At 36.6% G+C, this 15,336-nt stretch overlaps 1 pseudogene; it reads left to right on the top strand.

Annotated features, from left to right (window-relative positions):
• The first annotated feature begins 616 nt into the window (after positions 1–616).
• The window catches only part of LOC114045843, a 130,528-nt pseudogene continuing 115,808 nt past the window's right edge, over positions 617–15,336 (top strand).

Below are 15,336 nucleotides of genomic sequence, written 5' to 3'. Positions count from 1 at the left end.
CTGAATTGTTTTTCTTCTTCAAAATTAGAAATCTATGTTGTCTTGCCCCCACAGAAAAACAGCTTTAGTTTATTGTTTACCTGGATGATAAGTAGATAGACAAAAAGATAATTAGTTTAATTTCACTGGTGAGAAAATTGAAGCTCAAATAAGGTATCATAAAATCTTTAAATTGGTAAATCCTTAAATATAGCAGAAAGGCCCCCCATTTATGACATCAAAACAACACAAGGTTATAACTGCTTTTTTCCCTTAAAGACAATTTTTGAAGAAATAGAACCTTAGACTATGATTATATTGACACTATTTTTTCAGTCTTCTTAGGTCTTACACCCTTCTTCCCTACCCTGGCTGTCCTCCTATGTCTGGAATGTTCTTCCTCATCTCCACCTCCTAGAATCTTTGGCTTCCTTCAAGTCACAGCAAAAGTTTTACCTTCTGCTTTTCCTTTCTATCCCAGCTCCATGTAGAGCAATCTCCATGTCATGAAAGCCATGCAATCTCTAAAGTCTCGTGGCTATGTTAAGGAGCAGTTTGCATGGAGACATTTCTACTGGTACTTCACTAATGAGGGCATTCAGTACCTCTAGGATTACCTTCATCTGCCCCCGAGATCATGCCTGCAACACTCCGCAGAGGTCGTCCCAAGACAGGAAGGTCAAGGTCCAAAGGTCTGGAGGGTGAGCGATCTGTCCGGCTTACTCGAGGTGAAGCTGACAGAGACACATACAGACGAAGTGCTGCTCCCGCTGGTGCTGACAAGAAGGCCGAGGTTGGGGCTAGGTCAGCAAGACAATTCCAATTTAGAGGTGGATTTGGTTGTGGACATGGTCCTCAATAAAAACTCCTCAATAAAAACTGTAGAGATGTTTCATATCGAATAAAATTTGGGAAAAAATTTAAAAAAAATTTACCTTCCACAGGAAACTTTTCCCAATCCCACTTTGTCCTAATGCCTTCCATCTGTTCATTATTTCCAACATACCCTGTATCTATCTTACTAGTACATAGTTGTTTGCATGTTGTTTACCCCGTTAGATAGTGAGCTTCTTGAGAGCAAGGACTGTCTTTTGCTTTTCTTTGTATCCCTGGTGCTTAACACAGTGCCTGACACATAGTGGGTGCTTAATATTTATTGACTGATTGACTGCTCTATTAGTTTGCTCAAATATTCTCCCACTACTTCCTACCTCCCAACCCAACACACTGTATTGTTAGTTTCCTCTCAATATCTTTCATTAGGTAGTACACATATGAAATTCTAAAAATTACCACAGTAGGGGAAGGGAAGGAAATAGCATGTATATAATGCCTACCTTGTTCTTGGAACCTTTTACAAATATTATCTCATTTGATCTTCACAACAACCCTGAAAAGTGGGTGCTGTCATTATCCCTATTTTAGAGAGAAGACAATGGAAGCAAATAGAGGTTAAGTGACTTGTCCAGTATCCCACATCTAATAAGTGTCCAAGGATATATTTGAACTCAGGTCCTCCTGATTCTGGGGCAGCTAGGTGACATAGTGAATAGAGTGCCAGGCCTGGAATCAGGAAGACCTGAGTTTGAATCTGATCTCAGACACTTACTAGATATGAGACACTGGGCAAGTCAATTAACCCTGTTTGCCCCAGTTTCCTCATCTGTAAAATAAGCTGGAGAAGGAAATGGCAAACCAATCCAGTATCTTTACCAAGAAAACCCTAAACGGGGCCACAAAGAGCTGGACAGCACTGGAATGACTGAACAACAAGAACTTCTTGACTCTAGGCCCAGAGTTCTGTCCACTGTGCCACATAGCTGCCTCATAGTACTTTAGAGTGAGAAGATCTCCATTGTGTTGGGATATGGGATAGCTTTTTTTTTTAAGTGAAATTAATTACATAGGGGAATGAAGGAAGTCAAAAGTATATAAATACATACAACTCAGCAACAACAAATATTAAGTACCAAGGACCCAAGAACCCAACAATGGCTCTTCAGCTGTTTGGTGGGTAAGTAGCACTTAAGGAAGGTGCCAGATATAGCTTCCTATTCTGGAAGAAGGAGAAAATGAGCAACAGTCAAAGACCATATGAATGGGAAAATCTGTGCAGCAATCACTCCAGAAAAAGTTCAGCTTGTTCTTACTCACTAGGATGGTCTTCAAATTTACTGTAAAAGGACTGTTCCAGTGAAGCCAGGCAATGTTAAAAAAAATGTAATGGGAAACTCAAGGAGAGAACAAGATGGTAGTGATTAGTGGCCAGTCAGAATGGTCATCTGGAAAGCTCAAAAATCATTATTAAAAAATTATCACTTTGAAGCAAGATTTAGGCACAATATTTGGTTGAGAATTATATACTGGATTAAAATTAATAAAACCTTGGTATTAGCTTGATTTTTTCTGCTTTTTAACCCTCACTATATTTAAGTTTCTTTATTTGGAAAAAAAGATTAAAATAAATTGTTAATATTAAAATGTAATTATTTTAAAAAACTCTACATTTTCTAGTGATGGCCATGAAAATTCAAGAAAAATGTATTTTCCATTATACAATTTTCTTCAGTCTCCCTGTGCCAACATATATAAAAAACATAAAAGGGCAGCTAGGTGGTGCAGTGGATGGAGCACCGGCCCTGAAGTCAGGAGGACCTGAGTTCAAATCCGGCCTCAGACCAAACATTTAACACTTACTAGCTGTGTGACCCTGGGAAAGTCACTTAACCCCAACTGCCTAAAAAAAAAACTAAAATATATATATACATTATCAAGGACCATTTGCGCTTTCTTTCACTTAGGGGTAGCTCTTTGAAATTTGAAACACAAGTACCGTATTAATTCACAAATCAGAATCTCTCCTGATGACAACCACTAAAATGTATTCACTAATAAAAATCAACATAATTGGGGTGTAGTGGGGAAGCACTATGGAACAATACCAGTGGGTCTCAGTAGAACCATGGGAGGTCAGCTATTGACTTTACTTCTCCTGTGGAATTGTAAAAGCTTCCCACTGCATTATAGAAAGAGCACATGACAATTGATTTCCACTATTCTGCTTGCACAGACACACGCTCAGACAATCACAAAATAAACCCATAAACTCATAATAAAAATTTAGTCCTGCAAGGTATTGACTTTTATAAAGTGTACAGTTTTAAAACTGTTACCACCTTCATCTCTGCAAATTAATACTGGTTAGGTATTTCATTTATATGTCTTAAAATGCCACACTGTATTTTAAACCCAGTGTCTATTACAGTGTCCTAGAGCAGGAACTTAATAAATGTTGTTGAATTAAATATATACCATTCATATGTAGTCAATTATCAGAAAGTTAGTTGATTATCTTTCTCTAAGTGGAAACTAATAGAATCTATAATATCTTACTACCTCAAATTCCTTGTAGCATGTTATTTCTCTGGTAGTTAATCTTGTCCTCAAAAGTCAACTATAATTGTATTCACATTTCAAACTGTATCTTTCTTACTTAGTAGCAATAATCTATGTGCAAAAAATCTGAGTCTCTAAGTTGACCACAAACAATAGAAACTAACAACTGGTGCAGCAGCCATGCTGAAAAGTTAGTGTGGTCTTTGTTTACATTAATAAAACTAGAGTGCCCAGAGCATAGACACTGATAGTACCACTGTGTTATGCTTTGGTTACCACATCTGAAGTAGAGGGTACAACTTTCAACTCTATGTTTTAAATGAGAAATTGACAAGGTAGACAATATTCAGAAAAGTACATTAATGATAGTTAAAAGAAAACAGTCCATTCTTCAGAGATGTACTCATGCTGATAATGATACTCTCTGGAACAATACTGAATAAAGCTACTCCCTCTTTTACATGAGAGCTTGAGTTCCAAGTTCTATTCCATTTCCTCATCCTCCTCCACCCATTGAGAAAGCAAGCAATATGGTATCAATTATACTTGAAAATCATACAAAATATATTTCCATATTAGCCATATTTTTAACCAAAAGTAAGAAAAATAAAGAAATTGAGAAAATTATACTTGAATTTGAACTCACTTCATCAATTTTCTCTCTGGAGGCAGAGATTTTTTTTTCATCATAAGTCCATTGGAATTAATTGTCTTGGATCATTGTATTGATCAAACTAGGCAAGTCTTTCACAGCTGATCATCATTACAACATTGCTGTTACTATGTACAATGATTTCCCAGTTATTCACACTTCACTTTGCACCGATTCATATAGGTTTTGCCATGTTTTTCTAAGACCATCTTGCTTGTCATTTCCCATGGTACAATAGTACTCTATCAAAATCATGTGTGACAACTTGTTCAGCCATTCCCCAATTGATAAGCATCCCATTGATTTCTAATTTTTTTTGCCACCACAAAAAAGGGCTGCTATATATATTTTGTACAAGTAGGGTTTTTTTTTTTGCCTTTTGGGCATAATACCAAAATACCCAATACCAAATTTGGGCAAAATACTCTCCAGAATGGTTGGATCAGTTCACAACTCCACCAGAAGTTTATTATTGTACCTATTTTTCCCTTATTCCCTGTAGCTTTGTCATTTCTGATAGGTGTAAGGAGATACCTCAGAGCTGTTTTAATTTGCCTTTCTGGAATCAACAGTAATATAGAGCACTCTTATGTGACTATAGAAAGATTTGATTTCTTCTTCTGAAAACTGCCTGTTCATATCCTTTGATCATTTGTCAATTGGGGAATGGTTCTTATTTTTATAAATTTGACTCCATTCTGTATTCAGTATACATTTGAGAAAGACAGTCTTTATCATAGAAATCTGCTATAAAATTTTTATATATTACTTCATTGTCTATGGTACCTTTTAGTAAAATGTAGGTTCCCTGATTATCCGTTTTAATTAGATCTATTTTTGCTTTCGCTTTGTTTGAAATCATGATTGCTACTCTGACTTTTTTTTAGTTCAGCTGAAACATATTATATTCTGCTCCAGCCTTTTATTTTAACTCTGAATGTGTCTTTCTGTTTCAAATATATCTCTTGTAAACATGCTGCTGGATTCTGGTTTCTAATTAATTCTGTTATTTGATTCTGTTTCATAAGTGAGCACATCCCATTCACATTCACAGTTATCACAACGATGTATTTCCCTCCATCCAATTTTCTTCTTCTCTTCCCTCCCCTTTTCCCTCTCCTTCTCCCCTCCTCCTCCTCTTCTTTCTCTTCCTTCTTCTTCTTCTTTTCTTCTCTCTCTCTCTCATTTTTTCTGAGTAGGTTATTCTTGGTTATAATCCTAGCTCCTCTGCCTTCTAGAATATCATATTCCAAGCCCTCTTTAGTGGCTAATGTAGAAGCCAGTAAATCTTGTGTGATCCTAACTGTGATTCCACAGTATCTGAATTGTTTCTTTCTGGCTGCTTGAGGTATTTTCTCTTTGACCTGGGAGCTCTGGCATTGGGCTATAATATTCCTGGGGATATTTCATTTTGGGATCTCTTTCAGAAGGTGATCAGTGGATTTTTTCCATTTCTATTTTACCCTTTGGATTTAAGATAACAGGGCAATTTTTCTTGATACTTTCTTGAAATGTGACATCTAAGCTCATTCTTTGGTCATGACTTTCAGGTCCAGTAATTCTTAAATTATCTATCTTTCCTTGATCTATTTTCCAGGTCAGTTATTTTTCCTAAGACATTTAACATTTTCTTCTATTTTTACATTCTTTTTATTTTGTTTTATTGTTTCCTGATGTCTCATGCAGTCATTAGTTTCCACTTGCTCAAGTCTAATTTTTTAGTGAATTATTTTCTTCAGTGAGATTTTGTGCTTCTTTTTCTATTTGGGCAATTCTAATTTCTTAAGGAGTTCTTTTCTTCAGCAAATTTTTGTGCCTCCTTTTCCATTTAGACTATTCTGTTTTTTTCAAGAGTTCTTTTCTTCAGTGAATTTTTGTGCCTCTTTTATCAAGCTGTTAGTTATTTTTTCATAATTTTCTTGCATTACTCATTTTTTTCTAATTTTCCCCTACCATTCTTATCTTTTTCCTTAACTGTTGGGCTTGAATCTAATTACATGTTTCTTTGAGGCTTTGTTTGTAGATGTTTTCACCATTGTCTTCTTTTGAGTTTAATGTCTTGGTGTTCCCTGCCACCTTCATAGGTATCTGTGGTCAAAAAAAAATTTTGTTTGCTTATTTCCAGTCCATTTATTGACTATGAACTTTATGTTAATGTTGGGCTTTGCTCACTGGGAATGAGGAGGCACTGTCCCAAGCTTCAGGATTTTTCATGCTGCTAGCTCTTAAGAGCTAGCTCTGGAAGGTGGGAGGATCTGCAAGTTTTTGGTTCTTCCAAAATGATGTGATCTTGGGAGAGGTTTGGTCACTGTTTTCCTGATGTGCACCCTGATCTTTGGCCAGAAGAGCCTTTAGTCCCTGGATCCACAAGCACTAGTGATTTCTCTGTGACTAGGAACTGCAACCAGGGCCCCTGCTCCCTTGTTACCTACCCCCAGCATTCCTTTCTGTTTTGGAACTGTGACCCAAAACTCTATGTAGACGAAAGAGTTGCCAATCAATGCCAACTGTACCCAGTGCCAGCAAAAGATCCCCTTTCATCCTTTCCTGACCAGATGTCTAACTCCCTTACCATCTCTGGGCTAAGAGCTCCCAAATCTGCTGCTACTGCAGCTGCTATTGCTATCACTATGTGTGTGGGCTCTGGACAGACTTCCACTTTATTGGCATAAATTTCTCCTGCTGACCTCCTTAACTTTCTTAAGCCAGAAAAAAAATGTCTCATCCTGACCTTTTGTTGACTCTGCCATCCCAAAATTGATTTGAGGCATTATTTTAAAGTTGTTTGGAGAGAAATGGTGAAAGTTCATCTGGGTTGCCTCTAATCTTCCATCTTCACTCCCTAGATTCACTTCAGCTACAATAAATAAAATAAATGGTGAAATAAATAGGTCTACCTCCATTCAGCAATCATATAATGAATTTAAGTCCTCTGGTGAGTCTTCTGATAAGAAATCCGTATCCATGAGAAACTAATTTTATTCACAATTATAGCTTCAAATGCAATGACATACCATGTCACAACTCTATATATAATTATAATATGATGCAAGTTAATCTTTCATCTTATGCTCTTAACAATTCTCCTCAGACCAGGGCAACTTTATGTGGAGGATCATACTGGACCTTAAGAGAGTTGTTGTTGGTGTTGTTCAGTTATTTTAGTCATGCCCAACTTTTCATGACCCCATTTGGGGTTTTCTTGGCAAAAATACTAGAGTTCTTTGCCATTTCCTTCTCCAGCTTTTTTCACAGATGAGAAAACTGAGGCAAACAGGGTTAAGTGACTTGCCCAGGGTCACATATCTAAAAAATGTCTGAGGCCAGATTTGAACTCAGGAAGATGTCTTCTTGATTCCAGACCCAGCACTCTATCTACTGCCCCTAAGAGAATTAGGTATGAGTTTTGGCTCTGCCACTCACTCATATTCTTGATCAACTCACTTCCCTTTCTGGACTTCAATTTCCTCATCAATAAAATAAGGGAGCTGAAGTAGATGAACATTGAGATTCTTTCAGATCCATCATCTTGTGGTATACACCTAGATGCTCTAAATTTATTCAAACTACAGTATCAAGATAAATTTCAGTATTGTATCTCCAAATGTCATTGTCAGCAAGGAATCTGCTTTCTCAGTAAAACAACAGCTATTGAGTAAGAACCTTTCTAAAAGTGCTAAGCTGATCTCTTTTTTTTTTCTTAATTTCAATAACATTTACAGCTCTCATGAAATTAACAGGCTAAAAGAGTTGCAAGATATATAGACTAGTGCATACCCCTCCCTGCAGGAACACCATTCCTGAAAGAAGACATCCTGCCCCTCTTTAGAGACCCAAGGGATAGAGATTGATTTCATCTCTTTAAATTATTCTGATTTTTAACAAGACCAGATGTTAGAAAAGTTTTTATATCCATTTCCTCTTACAACTTCAGCTCCTGGTAATATCCTTCATGTTTATGTAATTGCTTCTATCAAAAATTATTATCAAAGGCCTTTCATAGTTACCTGGTGGAAAATAAAGAATTATTCACCCCTTCATAACCAGGACAGAAAGCAATAGGAGCATGTTGTGGCTGTGGCTGGATAATGGCCACACTGAGTATTTCAATCTCTACTCATTATTTCTTGTGCCTCTCATTGATAAGTGAGGATTTTGCTTGTTAGCTAATCCTGCACAATCAACGTCCATAAAATGTAATCAAACCAAACATATGGTGATCACATTTGCTCTCATTAAAGCCTGTGCTGCTGCTTGTGTGGCATCCTGTGGTAGCCACACAATGATAGCTGCCTCTGCTATCAAAGCTACTTCCCAACTATAAAAAGATCATGCTAAAGTCTTTTTCCAAGGAATTCTGAAGTCTAGTCCAATATTTTTCATCTCACCAGGGAAAAGGCAGGTGATAACACGTGAAAGTTTCTTATTGCTGATCCAGAAAGTACTCTTCATAGCACTATAAACAAAGCTTGCTTTTTTTGAAAGGAGAAAGAAAAGAAAAAAGACAGTGTTCAATTTGGAAACAAATGTTCCATTGGGTTAGTCTTTTTACTCATACCCACAAACAAGTATGGTAATGACTGTCCATGACAGTCACCATTGACTTCTTCCTCATCATTTTGACCATAGCTATTTACAATTAAGTAGTAGTAGTAGTGGTAGCAGTGGTGGTGGTAGTAGCAGTAGCAGTAGCAGTAGTAGTAGTAGTAGTAGTAGTAGTAGTAGTAGTAGTAGTAGTAGTTGTGGTGGTGATGGTAATACTCATTTATGTAATACCTGAAGATATGTGAGGGATTTTTTCCACAATGGCCCTATAAGATAAGTATTGTAATTACCATCCCCATTTTATGGAAGAAACAATTGGGTTTCAGAGATGCTAAAGTAATTTACTCAAGCTCACATAGCTAATAGACATCAGAAAAATGTTTCAGACCATATCTCTGCTAACTCTAGATTGATTGCTCTTTCCAATATATCATGCAGGCTTTACAATGTTTGTAAAGCTTTAAAAGCATTATGTAATGAAGTTCAATGCCACAAACTCATGGAATAACCTAGAGAATATACAGGAAGGGTAACTAGGATGGTGAAGGATCTCAAATACATGCCTGTGCCTGAGGCAACAAATCTTTATTTCCTGTAATATTTTCCAAAATGTCCATTCTATGGAGAACACTTTCTAATTATGCGTATTAAAAATATTTTGCTTTTAAAAAAATTTAACTATAATTTTTAAACTTCTCACTCTGAGAAATGTAAACAAAATATTGTTTAAAATAGAATATACACGTGGGTATACAAATGTATACATAGCTTTACTAATAAGTAAGGCCTTATTATAATCTTTGGGTATTGGAAATTTATTCCTTATCCCCCACCCCTCAAGGAGCATGTCAATATTTCACATGCAGAGTCTTCTCCTAAGAACAAAACAAAAAAAAATCATAAGTACCTCTATGACTAATTTGATTCTTTACTAGATAGAATAAATCAAGGTCATTCTCCTACAATTGCCAGATCCTTGACATTTGTTGATTAAGTGTTTATTTTGCTTTACTTTTTGCTTTCACCCTTAAAACCAGCCAAGATCTCCCCCCATTTTCCCAATAACTTAACAGAAGTGTCCATCTAGACTCAGAGTGCCCTACAGAACCTGACATCAGATTAGCTAATTTCGAATAAATCAAGGAATATTCTTTTTCTGGTCGATCAATCAGGTACCGAGCTCAAAGATCACTAAGCTTAAATCTGGAACCAGAGGTAACAGCCAACACTTTGTTCCAGTAAAACCATTCCAAAATCCCTCAAAAGGAGGGAGCACCTAGATCGCAAGTCAGAGATGATACTTTCCATGAATCAAGAAGGAAAACCGGGAAGCCATCTCTAAAGCCACTCTACCACAGTCTAGGTAGCTGACAAACCAGACCCAAACTCTAGTTGTGGAATTGGGGAACCATAGTATCCCACTTCCATCTCTGACCAGCTGAAAAGTATATCCTTTGAATTTCTAACTCTTATAGGTGTGTTTCCATTTCTCCTCCTTTGGAGAAGTATTTACTGCTACATGAAGGAATTCATGAAATGGACAGGAGAAATTGATTAAGAATCCTCATTTTAAACCCCTCAATCTCCAGGAACCCTCATTTCCAATTGGTGTTGTGAAAGGATTTAATTTAATGTCATGTGAAGATTAAAGAAATTGGGGTGTTCAAGTTGGAGGAGGGCATAATTAAGAGGGACATAATAATTGTCTTCATACATTTGAAGGGCTAACAGGTAGAAGGGTAAGTAGATTTGTTCTATGTGGGTTCAGGTAAGGGGGGGAACAGAACCAGGAAAAATGGCTTGAAAATTGCAACAAAAGGGGGCAGCTAGGTGACGCAGTGGATAGAGCACCAGCCCTGGAGTCAGGAGGAGCTGAGTTCAAATCCAATCTCAAACACTTGATATTTACTAGCTGTGTGACCCAGGTAAGTCACTTAACCCCATTGCCTAGCCAAAAAAAAAATTGCAACAAAAACCAAAAAAGGCTAGATTTACATAAAAACCTCTTATTGAGTATAACAATCCCAAAGTAGAATGGATTGCCTTAGGAGTTGACAGCTTTCCCAACATTTAAGGTATTCAAGCAAACGTTAGATAACTGCAACAATCTACTCCCATCCTTAGAATTATGCATACATCCTAATGGTCATGGAGGATCCTGGATGACTTCGGAGAAGCAGTTGATGGAGAACAATGTCAGCTAATGACGCTGTTTGTAATAAGCAATAAGCAAGGAGAAAAGACTTGACATTTATAGAAGCAGAATGTAAGGAGATATGTCTAGGAGGGAAGTTAGTAAGAGGTTAGCAAGAAAAGGTATACTGTAGGAGTAAAATTAAAATAGACTCCTTGGCAACAAAGTATCTACATATTTTGCTTCTATCATTCCTCTAAGCTGCATGTTGCCCTTCTGTGAAATTTCCTATCATTTTTACCTTCAGTGCTACCCTGCATGCTCATTTTGACCTGATTTTCTCCATTCTAAAGTATTTATCTGGAAGGGAAAATACCATGAACAGAAATTGGTTTTGCTCAGGCTCAGCTATTGCTCTGTGGCTACATTGACCCCTGTAATGTCTCTATGTGCAGAGAAACTCAGATGCCAAATTTGTGTTTGGGGTGAAAGAGAGAGAGAGACAGAGAGACAGAGAGAGAGAGACAGACAGAGATAGAGAGACAGACAGAGACAGAGACAGTGTCAGAGAGATGAAGAGGATGTAGACCCAGTCTTAGAGTTAGAAAGAACTAGATTCAAGACATGCCTCTGATATATAGTCTGTATGGCTATAGGAAATTCATTATTTCCAACCTCATCATTCAAGTGAAAGTGTTCTCTCAAAAGCTGCCAAAGATCTCTTAAATGACAAATTTAATGGCCTTTTCTCAGTCATCATCTTTCTTGACCTCTCCACAGCCTTTGACACTGTAGTTCATCCTCTTATTATCAATATTATTTCCTTTCTAGGTAGTTACAACACTGCTCTGTCCTGATTCTTCCATCTGTCTGATCACTTCTTCTCAATCTCCTTTGCTGGATCTGTAATCAGGTCATGCCTTCCAATTATAGGTCTCCCCTAAGATTCTGTCCAGAGCCCTCTTCCCTTCTCCCTCTATTCCAGGAGTTCATAATGTTTTCTGTGCGATGTACCCCTTCAATGATCTGGAGAAGTCTAGATCTCTTCTCAGAATAATGTTTAAAATGTATGAAATAAAGTACATAGGATTATAAAGAAAACCAATTTAAACTGAAATGTAGTTTTCAAAATATTTAAAGAAAAAATTAAGTTCTCAGGTCTTAGGTTAAGAACCTCTGATCTATTCTCTCATTTGGTTATTTCATGTCCCATATGCTTGATTTTCATCTCCATGCAAATGATTATTGTATTTCTCTAGCCCTAATCTCTCTCCTGACTTCCAGCATTGCATCAACAATTGTCTATTAGATATCTTAAATTGGATGTCCCATAAACATCTCCAACTCAACATACTCAAAGGAGAACTTATTATTTTTCCTAAAAACATTTTCTCTCCTCTGAATATCCCATTTGGTGTTGAAGGGACCACCATCCTCTCAGTCACACAGACTTAAAACTTCAGTTTTGTCATTGATTCCTATCTTACACACACTCCATAGATTAAATCTGATACTAAATCTTGTCACTCCAACCTTTCACAATATCTCCTGTACATATTCTCTTCTCTCCATTCACACAGCTGCCATTCTGGTGCAAACTCACGTCACCTCTCAATGTGATTATTGCAACAACATCATGGTTGGTCTCTTTGCTTCAAATCTCTCCCCACCCATATCCATCTTCCCACTCAGTTGCCAAAGTAATTTGCCTACACTCCCTATTGCCTCCAGAATCAAATAGAAAATTCTTCTTGGCTTGGTTTTCTCTTGTTTGTTTTTTAAAGCTCCTTCTTCCATTCCCAGTTCACTAACATTTTATTCCCTTCCATGTACCCTAATCATCAAAATAGATCTTCTTGCTGTTTATCAGCACTCCATCTCTCCTCTCTGTGCCTTTTCACTAGTTTTCCCTCATATTTGAAAGACATGCCACTTAGTTTCCTTTAAGATTCTGCTTAAGTCCCATCTCCTGCAAGAAAACTTTCTTAGTCTGCCCCACTGCTAGTACCTACTTGTATGTACATAGTTATTTACATATTGTTTCCACCATGAAAATGTGAATTTGCTGAGGCAGGGACCATGTTGATTTTCTTTTTATCCTCCTGTATTTATCACAGTGCTTGGCATATAGTAAGAGCTTAATAAACATTTATTAATTGACTCACAGGACCCTTATTGGTATTAAGGCTTTAAGTGATAAAAAATTTGAAAATCTGCAAATCAATGAAGCTTCAAAAATGGAACTCTTTTGTACAAATAAAAATCCACGTCCAGGCCCATCAAAATATGCATTGGGAGGCAAAAGGAAATTGTCCTAGGTCTTGCACCTCTTAAAAATTCTCCTGCCTTAACTCACAACACATACATACCACTGAATCCTAGTAATGAGACATTTTGCCAGTGAGAGAGTGACTTGTATTCTAACTGACAGATAACTTTGACTCAATGCTTTGCATGTTCAGTTTAACGATAGACTTGGTCAGAGTGAGTGCTTTTCTTTTTTCTTCTTGAAATCTTATTTTCATTCTGATCATTCTCTTGCTCTGTGAGTTGGAGTCTATTGAGTACAAAAACTATCATTAGTAGCACAAGGTGAGACAATAATAGTTTTAGTTCCCTTGTCAGAGTTGTCTTCTGTTCATCCTTCCTTCTAAAGTATTGCCTACCTCAGTGTTTCAGTGATATAATCTGAATAATGAAGCTTTCTTTGAATTAAAGTTTCTTGTCTGCTCCTACTTTGTCTTAATTCAGTCAATGACCTATACATATGCTTTCTTTTGTATTGTTGTTAGATGCATCAATAACTTTACTGGTGTTACAACCACAGGACAAAATCAATCAGAGGATTTATGGGGGCAAGAGGGTATAATGGAACTGAGATCTAGGCCTGACTATAACCTTAAGCAAGTCTCTGGGCTTCAATTTCCACATCTGTAACGTGAGGAAGTTAAGAAAAATAAATATATAGGACATTTCTAGCTTAATATGTTATGATTCTTTTCTATAATACCATTTATGAACTCAGAAATATTCAAAACTCTACAGGATTTGGAAGCAAAGGTATAGCCTTTTCAGTTAAATGAGGAAAGAAAGAAAAAAGTAAACCAAATAAAGAAAATTATTTTAAAAACAAAAATATTCTACAATTTAATAAGAAAAGGGGAAAATTAATTGGAAGAAATTTTTGACTCCCAAGGGAATTATAAAATCATTAGCAAAATTCAATAGAACAGGAAATATAAAACAATAAAGCAAAGTAATACAAATAATACTCCAAATGAATAGGTAATTCGGTGTAGCCAATAGAAGTTCACTAAATACCTACTTGGTGTAATGTTCTGTGATAGATACTGAAGGAGTCACAAAGACCAAAAAAAAAACACACAAAAAAAAAAACACAAAAACCTCCTCTAACCTCAAATAACCTAATATCTAGTAGGAAAAAAAAAGATATTTCATAGATAATTATAGTGCAAAACATCATAGTAAGTGACCTAATCAGCTCCTGTAGATTCAGTTATCCTCTCTAAGCAGACAACTCCCAGATTGATACACTTAGCTTAATCTTTCTTCTGAGTCCTCATCCCACATTACCAATTTCTATTAAACATACCCATCCATCTCAAGTTGAATATATCCAAAAATGTACTCACTATCTTTTTCCCAACTCCTTATCCATTGTTACCTTCCCTATTTTCATCAAAGGCATCACCAATCTTCTGGTCACCCAGAAGTCATCCCCAATTCTTCCTTCTCCCTCACTCCCCATTATCCAAAAATTGCCCAGTCTAGTTGAGTCTACCTCCACCCATATCTCTCACATTCATCCTTTTAGATCTACTCACGTGGTCATCATCATAGTTTAGTCCCTTATTACTTCTCACCTGAATGTTTGCAGTAGGAGCAGGCAAGAAACTTTAATTCAAAGAAAGCTTCATTATTCAGATTATATCACTGAAACACTGAGGTAGGCAATACTTTAGAAGGAAGGATGAACAGAAGACAACTCTGACAAGGGAACTAAAACTATTATTGTCTCACCTTGTGCTACTAATGATAGTTTTTGTACTCAATAGACTCCAACTCACAGAGCAAGAGAATGATCAGAATGAAAATAAGATTTCAAGAAGAAAAAAGAAAAGCACTCACTCTGACCAAGTCTATCGTTAAACTGAACATGCAAAGCATTGAGTCAAAGTTATCTGTCAGTTAGAATACAAGTCACTCTCTCACTGGCAAAATGTCTCATTACTAGGATTCAGTGGTATGTATGTGTTGTGAGTTAAGGCAGGAGAATTTTTAAGAGGTGCAAGACCTAGGACAATTTCCTTTTGCCTCCCAATGCATATTTTGATGGGCCTGGACTTGGATTTTTATTTGTACAAAAGAGTTCCATTTTTGAAGCTTCATTGATTTGCAGATTTTCAAATTTTTTATCACTTATTTCTTTCTTATTTCTTATCCATCCTCCAAAAAAACTGTCACATTGATGTTCCCAAAGCATAGGATGGAAAATATCACTTTCCTGTTCAAGAAACCTCACTGGCCTTATTTTATTCACAGAATAAAAAATTTTAAATTCCTCTTTGTGGGATGTAAAGCCCTTCAAATCTGGATCCAGTCTACCTCT

Source organism: Vombatus ursinus, unplaced genomic scaffold (genome assembly GCF_900497805.2).
Source record: "Vombatus ursinus unplaced genomic scaffold, bare-nosed wombat genome assembly UNPS02014779.1, whole genome shotgun sequence".
Taxonomy (NCBI): domain Eukaryota; kingdom Metazoa; phylum Chordata; class Mammalia; order Diprotodontia; family Vombatidae; genus Vombatus; species Vombatus ursinus.
Note: the sequence above shows the minus strand (reverse complement) of the source record. Positions and strands in the feature narration are given on the sequence as shown.